This window comes from Sardina pilchardus, chromosome 1 (assembly GCF_963854185.1).
Source record: "Sardina pilchardus chromosome 1, fSarPil1.1, whole genome shotgun sequence".
Lineage (NCBI taxonomy): Eukaryota > Metazoa > Chordata > Actinopteri > Clupeiformes > Clupeidae > Sardina > Sardina pilchardus.
The window spans coordinates 47,244,035-47,259,631 of NC_084994.1; the positions used below are offsets into that span (position 1 = coordinate 47,244,035).

Genomic DNA, 15,597 nt, shown 5'->3' on the forward strand with positions numbered 1-15,597 from the left:
CTCTTCCCTAAAAGTACAACTAAGGTCATCTTTTTGGAGAATAGATTCATAGCAAACAAATTCATATATTATTTGTAAGTACAGTAGAAGTCCTTGACAAAACAATTGCACATTATCAACATATTGTTTCCAACCATGAATACTAGTTTTACAGAAATAGAAACTAATTTGTAATGAATTCCATGAAACAACAAATCAAGAGCAGCATATTGCCAAGTGTAATGCCTAATTTCTCTTTAAGAGAAAAAATGAAAGCGAAACTGAATTGCTTCTCAAAGTGTCTCATGACATGATGGGCAGGGATGGACAAACCAGTTCTGCAAGGTGGTTTCAAAGTTTCCCAAACAAGTCTATGGGTGCGGTCGCATGCTTTGATGGGAATACAGGAATACAGTATTTCAGACTGAACAGAGCAGAATGTAAAATACAGTATTAAGAAAGAACTTCCTCAAGGTGATGTATTACAAATATTACATTTAACAGTTTTTGGATGGGTTATCCATCATCTAAGCATCATTAGAAGAATGGTGAATATAAGGTCACTGTATTTTTATGTACTGTATTAACCTATAACTATGCATTATATTAAGCTATTACTGTATGTTTAAAACATATTCATTCTGTTACATGTCCCTTATTAAAATGCAAATAATGGACACTGCAATATACTGAGGAACTAAGAATGAGAGTATGATTTTCAAACAGAGGTTGAACTTCAAATGTTCATTATAGCCTATTTGAGAAGAGATGAAACAGTGCATCCGTGAGACAGAATACTTTTGTCACAACATTACAAGGTGTAGGCTATACAGTTTTCTACTATACATTATAATTATTTATAATCAGAATGATAGGCCTAATTATAGCCTATATTATTCATGGAACTATGTAGCCTGGTAGTAAACCAGACCCTGAAATCTTTCAGATTAAGGATCTGGCCACGAATAATGAAAATGGCCTAACTCGAGGGGTGGCACCAAGCATGCATCTCTCTAAAATCTCACTGGAGTGCACGCAATTGGATAACACTACGACCAAAAACGAAAGTTGTAGCGCTGTCGTCATCAGTTTTAGCTCGCCCACTCCTTTTTTGCCCCCCCGATTCCTGCGGTAAAAGTAACGTGCATCATTGCTCATTGCCAGAGTATCTTGCGGACACAATTCAAATTGTGCTCTCGCAAGAACTCCGGATTTCCAGGGTAGGAACTATGGGCTGTGATTAGAAAAGCAGATGTCTTGCTGTAGTAGCATTTGATTAAGAGTAATTAGATCATTTGAGAATTTTCATCTTTGTTCTCTGTGCCAAACAGTCAGTAGGTGAATTCTGTATGTTGTATGACCTGCTTTTCGGTCTGTCTAATACTGGGCCATCACCCACATCTACCCCATGCACAGAGATAGTGTCAGAAGAGCCTGTTGGAAGATGGATCATGGATACGTGCCTAAAAATGGTAAATCTTTATGGTGTTTTCTGCCATAGTGACTTATCCATAGACCACACTCCTGTCTCATCTTGCCGATCCCCTTCACTTTCAGATCTACGGATAATCTTACTGGGTCAGGCTGGTCCATGGAAAGGCTTCGTCAGCAAGGACATCGTGGGCCTGTGGGCCGATGGGTCAATGTGCTTGCAGAGAGAAGAATCTGGCCGGACAGTCACCATGGTGATGACCCAAGGCTGGGACAGTGAATCAGAACACACTGGTGCTGCAGTAGAACAGGAGGTCATGAGAAGCGTGACCCTTTGCCCTCCAGGGCCGCACGCTCTCCTGCTGGCGCTGCCCATCGGGCCCGACATGGGCATCACGAGGCGTGACGTGGAGAGGGCTCAACAGCACATGAGCTTCCTGTCTGAGAGAGCCTGGAGACACACCATGCTTGTGTTCATCTGCACCTACAAAATAATGTCTAACACGATCTTGCTGGACAAACACATTCTAGGGCAGCTTGTAGATAAATGTGGAGGAGGACATTCTATTATTTTCTTGGACAAGCCCGGTTCTGAGCTCTTACAGAAGGTAGATCAAATGGCGGCTAGAAACAGACAAAGTTTCCTTCAACATCATGAGGTTAAAAGGCCGAGACCAACTATGGAGGCAGAAGAGCTTGCAGCCCTCATTCAAAATCTGAGGAACAGGAGGGGCAGTGGGTCACCAGGTGAGTCCAATTTCATTACGGTTTGTTTGGATTTAATAAGCGATCAGTACTTACATGTGTTCAAAACTTTACTCTGTAGAAAATATTATATGTAACATACTTTATTTTATTGTGTTAAAAAACATGAAACTAAAAAATATGTTTCATACTTTCCTCAAAGTAGACTCTGTTTAGCCTGGCGAAAGAGAGAAACAGAGACAGAGAGAGAATATTTTTCGCAAATGTGTTCCAAAATCATACAGATCCAGAATACTTACACAATTAGGTACATCTTCTTATGGAGTAATGCTCATATGAGTGGTGTATGATGGGTGATTCTACAGTATTTGTCCTCCAGGACCACAACCAGCAAGGACACGTCATAGAGAGGTGCCACGGAATGACCGATACATTGGATTTTGTTATGGGTTGTTTCTGTGGTGTGTTATTATCTTTGTTGGCGTTTTTGCAGGGTTTATCGTCTATCTATTAATCATAGCAGGCACGTCTGTCTGTGTGTTTGTGTTTGTGTGTGTTTGTCTGTTTTTCTGTTTTGCTTGAAAAGTGGTGGGTTCAATTTCCACCTTCCACTCATTACTCTGGGGACATTCATTGCTCCACCTTCCACTCATTGTTCTGGCCCTTGTAATGTAATTGATATACATATCACAAAAAAATGTATATAAGTCGCTTTGGAGAAAAGCATCTGCTAATTTAATAAAAGAAAATGCCAAACATGCCAGGTGCCTTGCTATGGGCACGCTTGACATTATTTGGCTAAAATGCCAAATATATTGTTGAATATTGTTCAAAGAAGCACACATTTGCCTCTACCTGCTGTAGCCAGCCCCCTAGAAACTCAAGCAACTCAGTGTGTGTATAGATATGTTTGGGGCATGAGGATAGGACAGAGCTGAGGCTTGCCACTGAGAGGTCAGTGAGTCTCCAGGGGGAGAAAAAAGTACAAATGAAACAATGACTAAATCAGTTGCAATGGGCCAAACACTATTCCACTGGGGATCAGCAGTGCTAGACAAATGGCCTCCTACCAGAGCTAAACAAAAAGGAGAAGAGATCGAGAGAAATTCATAAACAGAGTTTGGTGTCTGCCAGACTAATAAGCTAAATCTGGCCTCATCAGACAGACAGGCCTTCTTCCATTTGGAGTATCCCACATGCCTTTAGGCAAACTTTAGTCGAGATTTAATAAGAGCTTTGCCACTACATAGAGCTTTGACTAGTGAAGAGCTCAGGCAAAAGTTGCTGTATGCTTAGTTTCTCCCATCTCAGCTGCTGAAGCTTTCAACTTCTTCAGAGTTGTAATGAGACCTGTTGAGGGGTGGTGGAGTTGAGGCCTGGTTGACATGCTAGACATGGTGCTGGAGTGATGTCCATCTCCTTGTGCCCCCTCTCCACCCAAACCTGCCCCTCTCATTTAGTCCATGTGATCCAAGTTCCCCAGTCTCAGCTCTTTTTCATGAGATGGTCAATACTAGCCTTGCTGCCTGGGTACTCGTTATGTAGAGCCACTGCTAGTCAGGCCAAGACAGGACTCAGACAAGCACTGGTGTGTGTCGCCATGTCTAGAGCTCACCACATGTACTTTACAGTGTGCCTTTAGCAACCTATAGGACCTCACAGATACAGAATAAGTCTGTTATAAAGAAGACAGTTTAAACACCTGTTTTCAAGACTACATGGGAATGGAATTTGATAGGTAGCCTTCGAATGGGGATGTCCAGTATTTAGTATAGTAAAAAGTAAAAAGAAATCAACTATGAATGAGTTTGTTATTGTTATATTTTATTGTTGAAATCAATTACAAATATATATAGAAAGTATAGCTAGATTAGACATTCAAATGTGCTTTCCAATATAGACGATGCCTTCAAAAGGTGTGTTTAACATTGACAAGTGAATAGACATTTCGGCCTTAATGTAAATGTAAAATAAAAGTGCATACCATGAATTCCATTTCAGTGCTTGATTTTTTTTTCATATTATAAAAACATTTATTTACCTTAGCCTTGCGTGTGATGCCAGAGCTAGATTATGCATAACTATATTGCCCCTCTGTAGAGTAAAGTTAAATAAAGCTAAATTTTCAGATTAAAGAAGGATCATTGACAACCCAATCGTAACATAGAGCCCGCTGCTTGGTCATGCAGTTCATGTCCGCCCACTTGTATTCATCCCTCTCGGGCATCAGGGCTCCACAGTGACGGGAGTCGGGCAGCTGGGGCTCCTGCGCCCCCTTCCAGTTGTTCCAGGCCACAGCCTCTCCAGCGGTCCAGACCCAGGCCCCAAAGAAGCTGCTCTGCTGCAGGCCCACCCACACCGGTTCTGTGATCTGGAGCCTTCTCATCAGCCTAGTAGCGGCCAGTTGCTCTTTTGGTGACTGAAGGCAGAAGGAGCCGTTGAATCCCTGACAGTAGTCCAGAGACTCCATCCAGGTCATGCTTACGTTACTGATATGGATGTGGTCTGAAACAACAACAGATAAGCTTTGACTTATCAGAGGCGGGCTTTGTTTTCTAATATCTGATCAGCCATTCTTGCCAAATGAGCCAACTTTGTTTTACACTGATAAGGCAAGGCAAGTGCAGGTTCATACACAGGGGTAGTTCAATATGCTTTTCATAAACAAAAGTAAAGAGTACATAACAGCATAGGGCAGTAGTTAAAATATTCAAACGGTTGATTCCATAATATAAAATGGATTAAAATCCACAAAGCCTCTATTTGAGAGTAATTTCAACAAATGCCTTTCACTGCCATTTTTTTGAGTTCGGAGTGATATCTACAGTATGTGATGAGAAGTGAGAATGGGTGTGAATTTGGACATTTGCAATTGAGTTGTGTCTCAAACCACATACAGTACTTCCATCAGTTCACTGCTGGTGAGCACTGACCACTTTCTTGCGTTGTGCCCACTTTTCGACGGTTAGCATTGTCCCTGCACTATCTGCACTATGTACTTGAAGTATTTGAAGTGTGCAAGTAGGTGGTTTGAAACACCTGTACTCTGTTCCCACACCATTACTCTATGTTTATAATACTCACTGCCTGACCATTATTGCTGGATCACTTTCATAGTGTCTAGCCATCTAGCCTGCCTGCCAGCATTCACGGACTCCTCCAGATAGGCTCCTCTCCACCTCTGTTGTTTCTCGTCATACCGATTCACCATATGGACATTATTGCCTAGTATTGACCCTTTGTGATTTGGATTTGTCCATCCTTTAGTAATTTGTTAATGGGTCTCTTTATGTATCTCAGTGTCTGTTCTTCATTCTGTTTCATCCGTCTGTTTCTGCCCTTGACTAATGAGTGATGCGTCTCATGTCAGGTGTACAAAACAAGCTTACAGAACGCTCAGAGGAGATGTAACCTCTTAGTATTTCCCAACCACGACAAGGATCAGGTAGCAGACGAATACAGTGTTTAAACTGTAGCAAGGTAAAAAAAACAGTGCTCTGACCTCATTAAACCGGATATACAAGCATACAGTATGTGTGACAACTGCAGAATTTGCAAATTACCCTGTCTGAGAATATACGATTCAGCATCATCCCCCTGTTGGTGATCTGATCAAGATAACAAAATAGGTCAATGCTCTGGCCTCACCCAGCCTGACCCAGAACCAGGAAGCAAACTGAAGGGTTCAGATGCAAAAGCCTCTAATCATTATCTCATTTTTGACAAAAGTGGATTTAGAGGCTTTTGCATCTGAACTCTTCAACTGTAGTAGAAAACTATCATACAGAAAAGCAAACGGTCGCACAAACACACAGGTACACTGGCAGTGCCCACACACGGACACACATAGGCACTGACACTCACAAACACACACACAGGTACACTGGCAATGTTAAAATATGTACCTTTGTAGCAGATGAGTACGGCACTGACCGTTTCAGTTGCTGGCATCCATCCATCAGAAAATAAAATTCTCACTACAGTGAAGTCACGGTGTGGTATAAAGTCAGCATTACTGCCCCAGTTCCTATATCCTGACAGTCCTCCATCAGCCCACTCCCAGTCATCCCGTATCAATCCAATCCAGGAACTGTTTGGGTGTTTCTGTTTTTCAGCATGTACAGCATTGTTCTGCTCTTCATTTTTGATGCTAACCAAGTCAGTGTAGAACTCTCTGCAATAATACTGAGCCTCATACCAAGTCTTTAGTTCTTCAATCAGTGTGTATCTGGAATTACCAGGCACTAGAGAGAGAGACCAAAACGCCATCATTACTGTAATCCACCTGGTGAAAAGATCAGAATGGTGTGTAATGTCACTTTTAAAGATATTTACCGTCACTGTAGCAGATGAACGTTCTCTTGTGGGTGCATGGCAAAGCTTCCCAGTCCCCATCTGCCTCCATGGTAACACAGTTGTTGTGACTATAGTCTAATGCATTTTTCTCGTAAATAACAGGATCACCATTTGACCATATATATGAATTACCTTTCTTGAGACCAATAAAAACACCTAAGAATGAGAACGGAGATGATTTCATTAATGCTAGTAATTGTTGTTCATCTGTCTCGTCATATAGAGTGACAAGATCAGTGTAGTGACTTCTACAGATATTCCTGCCCCCATTCCATTCTACTCTATGTTCCACGTGTATAAGCGTCCTGAGGACATCCAGAGGTAATGTTTTGATATCCAAACCTAAGTGGGGAGACATGAAAAATAATGAAATGATGGAAAACTACATGAAAGAAATGATGGAGAAAATAATATTGTTAATAATAATATAATATAATAATAATATTGCAAGTACAGTGCTTGCTTACATGTGAGCATGCGTTGGTGAGTGTGTATATGTAGTATGTATGTGTGTGCGCGCGCGTGTGTGTGTGTGTGTGTGTGTGTGTGTGTGTGTGTGTGTGTGTGTGCATCTGCATGTGCCAAGGCTATGTCCTGGCACCAGTCCTCTTCAACCTTCTCTTAGCCATTGCCCACCTCTTCCACCCGTCCTGGTGTACAGAGATGGTGTTCACTGGAGTACCACTTTGACAAAAGCCTATACAACATCAGATGGCTCTAGGCCCACACACAAAGACAAACACCTTCCGGGGCGCGGTACGGCCGCTGACCCAGAGCTTCACGTCGGTAGTTTGTTTGTATGTCTTATAACTTTGTCAGTACCCTACTAACACACTGTTACGATAGCAGAGTATGCGGATTACAAATATGGAACTATTTTATGCCTGGGCGGCAATTGTGCTGCTGCTGTATACGGTGAATTGTGCCACATTAACCAGTGGGCATGACGCCGTTCTCACCTACGACAGAGATCAGCTGTTGACGCTCCAAGCCCATGCCGGCAATTTTAAATACTCCATCCCAATGGACTGCTCAGATATTCTGAGACACAGAGGCCGAGGCAGGGGTAGGCCTACCAGAAAGAAAACGAAGACCAAGAAAAGAGGATCTAGAGGAGGGGTACGCACAAGATTGAGGAGACGTGGCTCTAGATTTCCTCTCCCTACTATTACCCTCTCAAACGTCCGATCTCTCAACAATAAAGTGGATGAATTAACAGCGAGATTGAGCCTTGAAACAGACTTTAAGATGTGCAACCTCATCTGCCTGACAGAGACATGGCTAAAACCAGAAACAACAATTTCCATTGCGGGATATACAACTATACGGGCAGATAGAGATGGAAATCTCTCAAGGAAATCAATCGGTGGAGGACTGTGCATGTTCGTGGATAACAGCTGGACCACGCAAATGAATATTCGGGAACAAATATGCACGCCGGATTACGAAATCCTCACCGTGACGTTTCGGCCTTTCTACTTACCAAGGGAGTTTGGGCAGATCACAATCATCCTGACATACGTTCCTGGACCAAAACATCAGGAGGCTGCAGGTAGGATAGCTGAAAGCTATAACACTGCACTAACACGTTCTCCAGACAATCCAGTGTTCATTCTCGGGGACTTTAATAACTGTGACCTGGCCCACGACATCCCCACACTTCACCAATATATAGACTGTCCAACGAGGGGCGCGCGTACTCTCGATTTGTGTTTTGGTAACATACCAGACGCATACAGAGCCTTATGTCGTGCACCATTGGGGAAGTCGGATCACAATGTTATCCACCTGCTCCCAAAATACAGAGCCAAAATTAAACGCGAGCACCCTACAGTGAAAGAGGTCCAGGTATGGGATGAACGATGTCAGGATATGCTGCAAGACTGTTTTGGAATTACGGACTGGGAAATGTTCTTTGACTGTTGTGGTGATATGGACAATTTAACAGAGACTATAACTGAATACATGAAATTTTGTGAGGATAATGTTACTATTAGGAAATTGGTCAGAGTTTATCCAAATGACAAGTTTGAGGCTTCAGCAGATATGCGGAAATGCATCATGGAAAGGAGAACTGCTTTTATTAACGGGGATAATGACATAGTGAAAGCAAAGAGAAAGGAGCTGAGGGCAATCATAAGGAAGAATAAATTGAAGTATAAAGAAAAGATAGAAAAGCAACTCTGCTCAGGTAATGCCAAAGCGGCCTGGAAGGGACTCAATGTGATGATGGGCAGGGAGGAGAATAAACAGGTAGTCTTGGGAAACAAAGGTATATCTTTTGCTAATGACTTGAATCAGTTTTATTCAAGATTTGATAATGCCCTGGGTAATGACAGTGATGAGCTCAATTATGATGTTTTTATGAATTCAACTGCACACTCACCAATTGTACTTACAGAAACAGAGGTGTCGGCCAGCTTGGCTAGAGTTAAACCTGATAAAGCACCGGGTCCAGATGGACTTAGGGGGAGGGTGATTAAGACATGCAGATTTGAGTTAACTGCTGTGCTAACAAAATTGTTTCAACTCTTATTGAATAATCATGCTGTTCCAAGGATATGGAAAATATCTAACATCATCCCTGTGCCTAAGAAGCCAAGAGCTACAGAGCTCAATGACTTTAGGCCTGTTGCATTGACCAGTATTCTGTGCAAATGTATGGAGAGGGTCTTAGTAAATCATCTTTCAACATCACTCAATGATTATCTAGACCCACTCCAGTTTGCATATAAGAAGGGCCGGGGTACTGGTGATGCAACACTGACACTTATGAACACTGTCAGTAAACACCTGCAACAGCCCAAGAGTTATGCCAGAATATTATTCATTGATTTTAGTTCTGCATTTAATTGTATGAAGAAGCATACCCTCATTAAAAGACTATGTGACACCAACACCAACAAACACATTGTGCAGTGGATAAAGGAGTTTCTTACAGATCGCCCACAGAGAGTGAGGTACAATGGCCTCTTCTCTGACACTGTTACACTAAATTCAGGGGCGCCGCAAGGCTGCGTATTATCACCTGTTCTGTTCTCCTTATACACAAATGAAATGCAGATCATGAACCCCACCTGTCATTTGTACAAATATGCAGATGATATGGCATTGGTTGGCCTTATGCAGGGAGGGAATAATGCAGTAAATCAATCAATTTACTTTCAGTGTATTGAGAGGCTCACAAAATGGTGCCAAGACAGTAATCTCTCCATTAATGAGACAAAGACCAAGGAGCTTGTCATGGCTAGGTCTAACAATACCTTCCAGGACGCACCTGTCATTATTAATGCACAACCAGTAGAGAAAGTGGAGGAATTTAAATATTTGGGAACGTTCTTTGATTGCACTTTAAGTTTTACAATGAACACTGATTACATTTTTAAAAAAGCAATGCAGCGCATGTACTTAATCAGAAAGCTAGATTCATATGAAGTTAGCAAGTCCATATTAGAGACAATATATAGAAGCCTTGTAGAAAGTGTGTTGACGTTTAATATGCATACATGGTATGGAAACCTTGGGGCTAAGAACAAGAACAGATTAACAAAAATTGTGAACATGGCAAGTAAAATTATAGGGAAAGGTCAGAAACAGCTGGGTCTGTGCTATGAAACACAAGTTAAACAAAAAGCACAACAAATAGTTTCTGACTCTATGCATCCCTTGTCTAGGGAGTTCATTAAAATGCCCTCAGGTAGACGTTTCAGAGCTGCAACTGCAACAAAAAACATTTACAAAAAATCATTCATACCAACTGCAATAACACTTCTAAATTCAAAATAGGCTTTTTCATATTTGTATACTCTGCTGCTTCTGTATTGTGACTGTGAGTTGTCTGTGTATTTATTAACTGTGTCTTTGATGTATTTATTGTATTTATGTTTTAATTTATGTTTTAACAACTACCTGTGGAGCCAAAGACAAATTTCCACATCTGTGGACTAATAAAGTCTTTATTATTACCTGCCAAATCTGTGAGCTCCAATATGCAGATCTCTGCATGTCTTGGCACAAAGTACAAACGCTATGCAGTTCTAAATAGTCTCTTACATTACCAATCCTTTGGTCTATAAGTCAACATTGAAAAACTGAACTTTTCAACTTCCAAATCAGTAGAAACTCACTCAAACAAGAGTTCATCTTAGTTCATAGCTCCACAGTCTCTTAGACTTTCCCCTTTCATTTCAACCATTTCAACAAAGCTAACAAGCCAGCTATATTTTAGACTGACCAGACATATAATGGATTTCTCTCACTTGTGACATTACTAATAATAAGTTAAAAAGTCTTCCACTATATTCAAGTCTGGTCAGTCTAGCTTGCTTGTTGGATGATAATGTCTTATATTAAGTGCAAAGAGACATTCTTGACTGGATTTTTTCCTATCGCACAATCTCTTTTTAGACAACTTATGCATTGCAAAATAGATAAGGTCTTCTGAAGAGCAGTGATATTGAGCCTGATCTTGAACCTCTGGTACAGTGGATTAGACCCAACAGCACCAGTGGGCAGCAGGAACTAAACCAACATCAAGACTCCCTGGACTATGTGTGTGTGTGTGTGTGTGTGTGTGTGTGTGTGTGTGTGTGTGTGTGTGTGTGTGTGTGTGTGTGTGTGTGTGTGTGTGTGTGTGTGTGTGTGTGTGTGTGTGTGTGTGTGTGTGTGTGTGTGTGTGTGTGTCTCTCTCTCTCTCTCTCTCTCTCTCTCTCTCTCTCTCTCTCTGTGTGTGTGTGTGTGTGTGTGTGTGTGTGTGTGTGTTTGTGTAAACCTGATACAGTTCTTTCAAATACCACCAGGTTGTTCTTACCTGCTTCAGAAAAGGCTAAAACAGCTAGGATAGGGATCACCATATCCATGTTAACAAACATCATCCTTAGCCAGTGTTTCTCTGTTTTTGGAGTGATACTGTACTTGGATGGTTTTCTTCTGGTTGGGATCTCACAACTTTAGGGAAATGATAGTTTACAAAAATAATGATAATCTGAGTGTTTACTTTAGTGTTTCTATTCACAAAGCATCTTCACGAACTTATAAGCTGACAGTTCAGACACACTTTACGTCAGAAATGTCCAAACTGGCTGATTTAGAAGAGACAAACCAAAGAAGGACAGAGGAACAGGGGGTAGAAATACACAGACTAATGATCAGAAAGACAGAGGACTAGAAACCGTAGAGAGACAGAGGGAAACTAACAAGGCAGGAAGTGCAGACCATAAGGGGATGGAGACAAAGACACATGAAAGACAGGTAAACACAGAGCACATGACAAAGAACAATATACAGAATGGCCACCAGGGGGCCACAAAGTCAGTCAGTACCTGCAGGATCATGACAGTTCTGATGTTTTTGTTACATTATGAAATGACTAGGTGTTTTTAGTTCATTCTGTTCCTGTAATGTCCCTGTGTGTGTCTATGTGTGTAGAGAGAAGAGGGAATATTATGGGTTTGCAGTGTTTCACTGCTCTGCATGGGTGCATCCCCTGCAGCGATCTGCTCTAGATGGCACTAATCAGGGTGATTCAGTGTGGTCCACGTACAGTAAGATGGCATGACCATCTCCTGTCAGTCTGGAAGAATCTTAAACCTCAACTTTCATTTGTGGTATCAAAGCTATCATCACAACCAAAGGCTGCACCGATGCCGTGATATGGATGTGAATTTTCTTTGAAATTGAGAAAACAAATCATTTTAAAACCTTTGTTTACAAGACAGATGTGTTTGCCGAACATCTGAAATGATTTGCTAAGAGTGTAAAGGTTGTGTCAGTGATTGCAGTCCCAAACATAAATGATCGTATTCCTCTAATCTTTCCTCACCATCCACTGGCTGCCCGCCCCACTAGCAGGCCGTCAAAAAGACTCTGTCTCGCAGCCTAGGCTCCGAGATCTGTTAGGCTACTCATACTTGTAATTACGAACTCAAAAATATATGAACTCCAATGAATATGAATTAAGTATTGTATAATAAAGGCATATAGCCTTGTCATAAATATATATATATATACAGTACAGGCCAAAAGTTTGGACACACCTTCTCATTCAATGAGTTTCCTTTATTTTCATGACTATTGACATTGTAGACTCACACTGAAGGCATCAAACTATGAATTAACACATGTGGAAAACAAAAAAGTGTAAAACAACTGAAAATATGCCTTATATTCTAGTTTCTTCAAAGTAGCCACCTTTGCTCTGATTACTGCTTTGCACACACTCTGCATTCTCTGGATGAGCTTCAAGTCACCTGAAATGGTTTTCACTTCACATGTGTGCCCTGTCAGGTTTAATAAGTGTGATTTATTGCCTTATAAATGGGGTTGGGAATCAGTTGTGTTGTGCAGAAGTCAGGGGTGATACACAGCTGATAGTCCTACTGAATAGACTGTTAGAATTTGTATTATGGCAAGAAAAAAGCAGCTAAGTAAAGAAAAACGAGTGGCCATCATTGCTTTAAGAAATGAAGGCCAGTCAGTCCAAAAAATTGGGAAAACTTTGAAAGTGTCCCCAAGTGCAGTCGCAAAAACCATCAAGCGCTACAAAGAAACTGGCCGTCCCAGGAAAGGAAGACCAAGAGTCACCTCTGCTGCGGAGGATAAGTTCATCCGAGTCACCAGCCTCAGAAATCGCGCATTAACAGCAGCTCAGATTAGAGACCAGGTCAATGCCACACAGTTCTAGCAGCAGACACATTTCTAGAACAACTGTTAAGACGAGACTGCCTGAATCAGGCCTTCATGGTAGAACAGCTGCTAGGAAACCACTGCTAAGGACAGGCAACAAGCAGAAGAGACTTGTTTGGGCTAAAGAACGCAAGGAATGGACATTAGACCAGTGGAAATCTGTGCTTTGGTCTGATGAGTCAAAATCGGAGACCTTTGGTTCCAACCACCGTGTGGACTGCAGAGTGAAGGCAAAAGGGCCAACAAGTGCTAAGCATCTCTGGGAACTCCTTCAAGACTGTTGGAAGACCATTTCAGGTGACTCTTGAAGCTCATCAAGAGAATGCCAAGAGTGTGCGAAGCAGTATTAAAAGCAAAAGGTGGCTACTTTGAAGAACCTAAAATATAAGACATATTTTCAGTTGTTTCACACTTTTTTGTTAAGTATATAATTCCACATGTGTTAATTCATAATTCTAATGCCTTTGGTATGAATCTACAATTTTCATAGTCATATAAGTCACATAATGCACTGCAAAAAAGGGGTGTAAGGTCAGTCTAAGGTACTCAAAACCATGTACCTGTCCATGCAGCACGACAAATTAATTTGACAAGATTTCTTGAACTAAGATAATTAAATCTAGAAATCAGATAGTGTAAAATTGAACACTTAAAATAATATCTAACACTTCTAAATCTAAGTGTTTTTTTTATCTTGATAAGAATCAAATCATTTGCAGTGTGTCTCTATATCAGGACAACTTGCTGTCAATCACAAACAGTTTTCCAACACAGTATTTTAACAAGATTGAAGTGCCAGTCTTACCTTAACTTGTATTAATTGCACAGACTATAGCCTTCTTTCCCAAAAGATCTTACTAGTGGAATATGTCAGAAGTCAGGAGAACTGGGACCATTAGCGGTGTTTCAGTGTGTTGGGATCTCCTCGTCCTTCTGTAGAGAACGACTGAGTTTGAGAAGCTCTACAGATCTTGTACTGTATGTCAGATAGGAGGACTCTCAGGCTGTTATGAGAATATCACTAGAACTCCAGTCTCTCTCTCTCTCTCTCTCTCTCTCTCTCTCTCTCTCTCTCTCTCTCTCTCTCTCTTTCATTATACAAATGACTGCTGTTTATGGTTTGTGTTACATAAGTCAGACTTTTACACTTTATCTGCAACTTATTAATAAGAACCAGCCAACTAGTTTGAATCCATGTCATAAGAACCAGCACTAATTTTTGACCTTTGGTTATAGTTGTGTTTTGCTCTTAATGGTGTGTGGGGGAGGGGGTGCACCTGTGTGTGCGGAGAGGATACGTGTATGGCCCTCTTCAAGAAAACTCATGTGAAAACATTCGGCAATACTTTTAGCTATGTAATTATCTCATCAGGCTCATGGGAACACAATGAAATTGTGGCACCAAGGCATTCCTTGTGTTAATTTGCCTTAATGGTTCAGTATTTACAGTATAGGTGCTTTACATTGATCTTACATTGATTCTGTTGGATGAATTCATTGCTGTGTTAAAATAGAGTTTGTTTAATCATGTCATGTCTTGTGGATTAGTACTGTAACTGTGACAAATCCTCTTTTCCTTTTCCCCCCAGCATACGTTTACCTACATGATTAAATTCTCGTTTACAGTGTAAAGATCATGATTTCAATGTAGGTACAAGTTTCCATAACTGAGTCCAGTGAGGAGGATAAACCATGTGCTTTCATAATTTGCAGATCCAGACATTTCCATATCACCATGCATTCAAATCCTTGTTTTATGATTTTGGCTCACTGAGGACATCCACACAACCGTATTGGGACATAAGCATGAGGATCATAATATTTCAGTACTGCATGAACCAATAGAATAGAATGCTTCACATAAATCCTCCTAATGCAGGGGTCTGGTATATGTATTGCTACTCACTGTACAACGGTAAATAAAATAAAGAAACACATTCAAATGGCACATTTGACAGTACATCATTGGTAATAGACTAATAGAGATGTTTCAGCTTGCATTGCTATGGCGATAACACTGTCTCCAAGATACAGTATGTCACTACATTTTCACAGAAGGTTTCACGGTTTTATTTTCTCTCTCTTTGAGTGTGTGTGTGTGTGTGTATGTGTAAATCAAAACAACTCACCAAAAATTCTGCATCACTTTGGAAAAGGAATAAAGGAAATAAAAAGGAAAGGAAATAAATTGTCTTAAAAAGGAGTATCAGTCTAGATGTTATCAACAACACTGTAGTGTAGGCCATGGTTGGCATAATTTCCATAACTCATGGTAATAGAAACTTTCGACTATAAACTTTATAACCTTCTTCAGCTTTCATTTAAATCACCATTGCTACTGTTGTTTGGAATGAATTTGAATATCAAATAGCTTGACGCTACAACTTCCCCATAGCCTTCAGAGAGTTCTCTGGAAGAGTGGAAATGTGGAAAATACCACAA

General features: G+C 40.9%; 1 long non-coding RNA gene across 1 annotated transcript; it reads left to right on the top strand.

The window, feature by feature from the left end:
• The first annotated feature begins 359 nt into the window (after positions 1 to 359).
• On the top strand, positions 360 to 4,095 carry LOC134093730 (uncharacterized). The gene is made up of 4 exons (XR_009940382.1): positions 360 to 453; positions 1,396 to 1,451; positions 1,537 to 2,157; positions 2,495 to 4,095. It is a non-coding gene; the product is annotated as an uncharacterized LOC134093730 (long non-coding RNA).
• Positions 4,096 to 15,597: the final 11,502 nt, after the last annotated feature.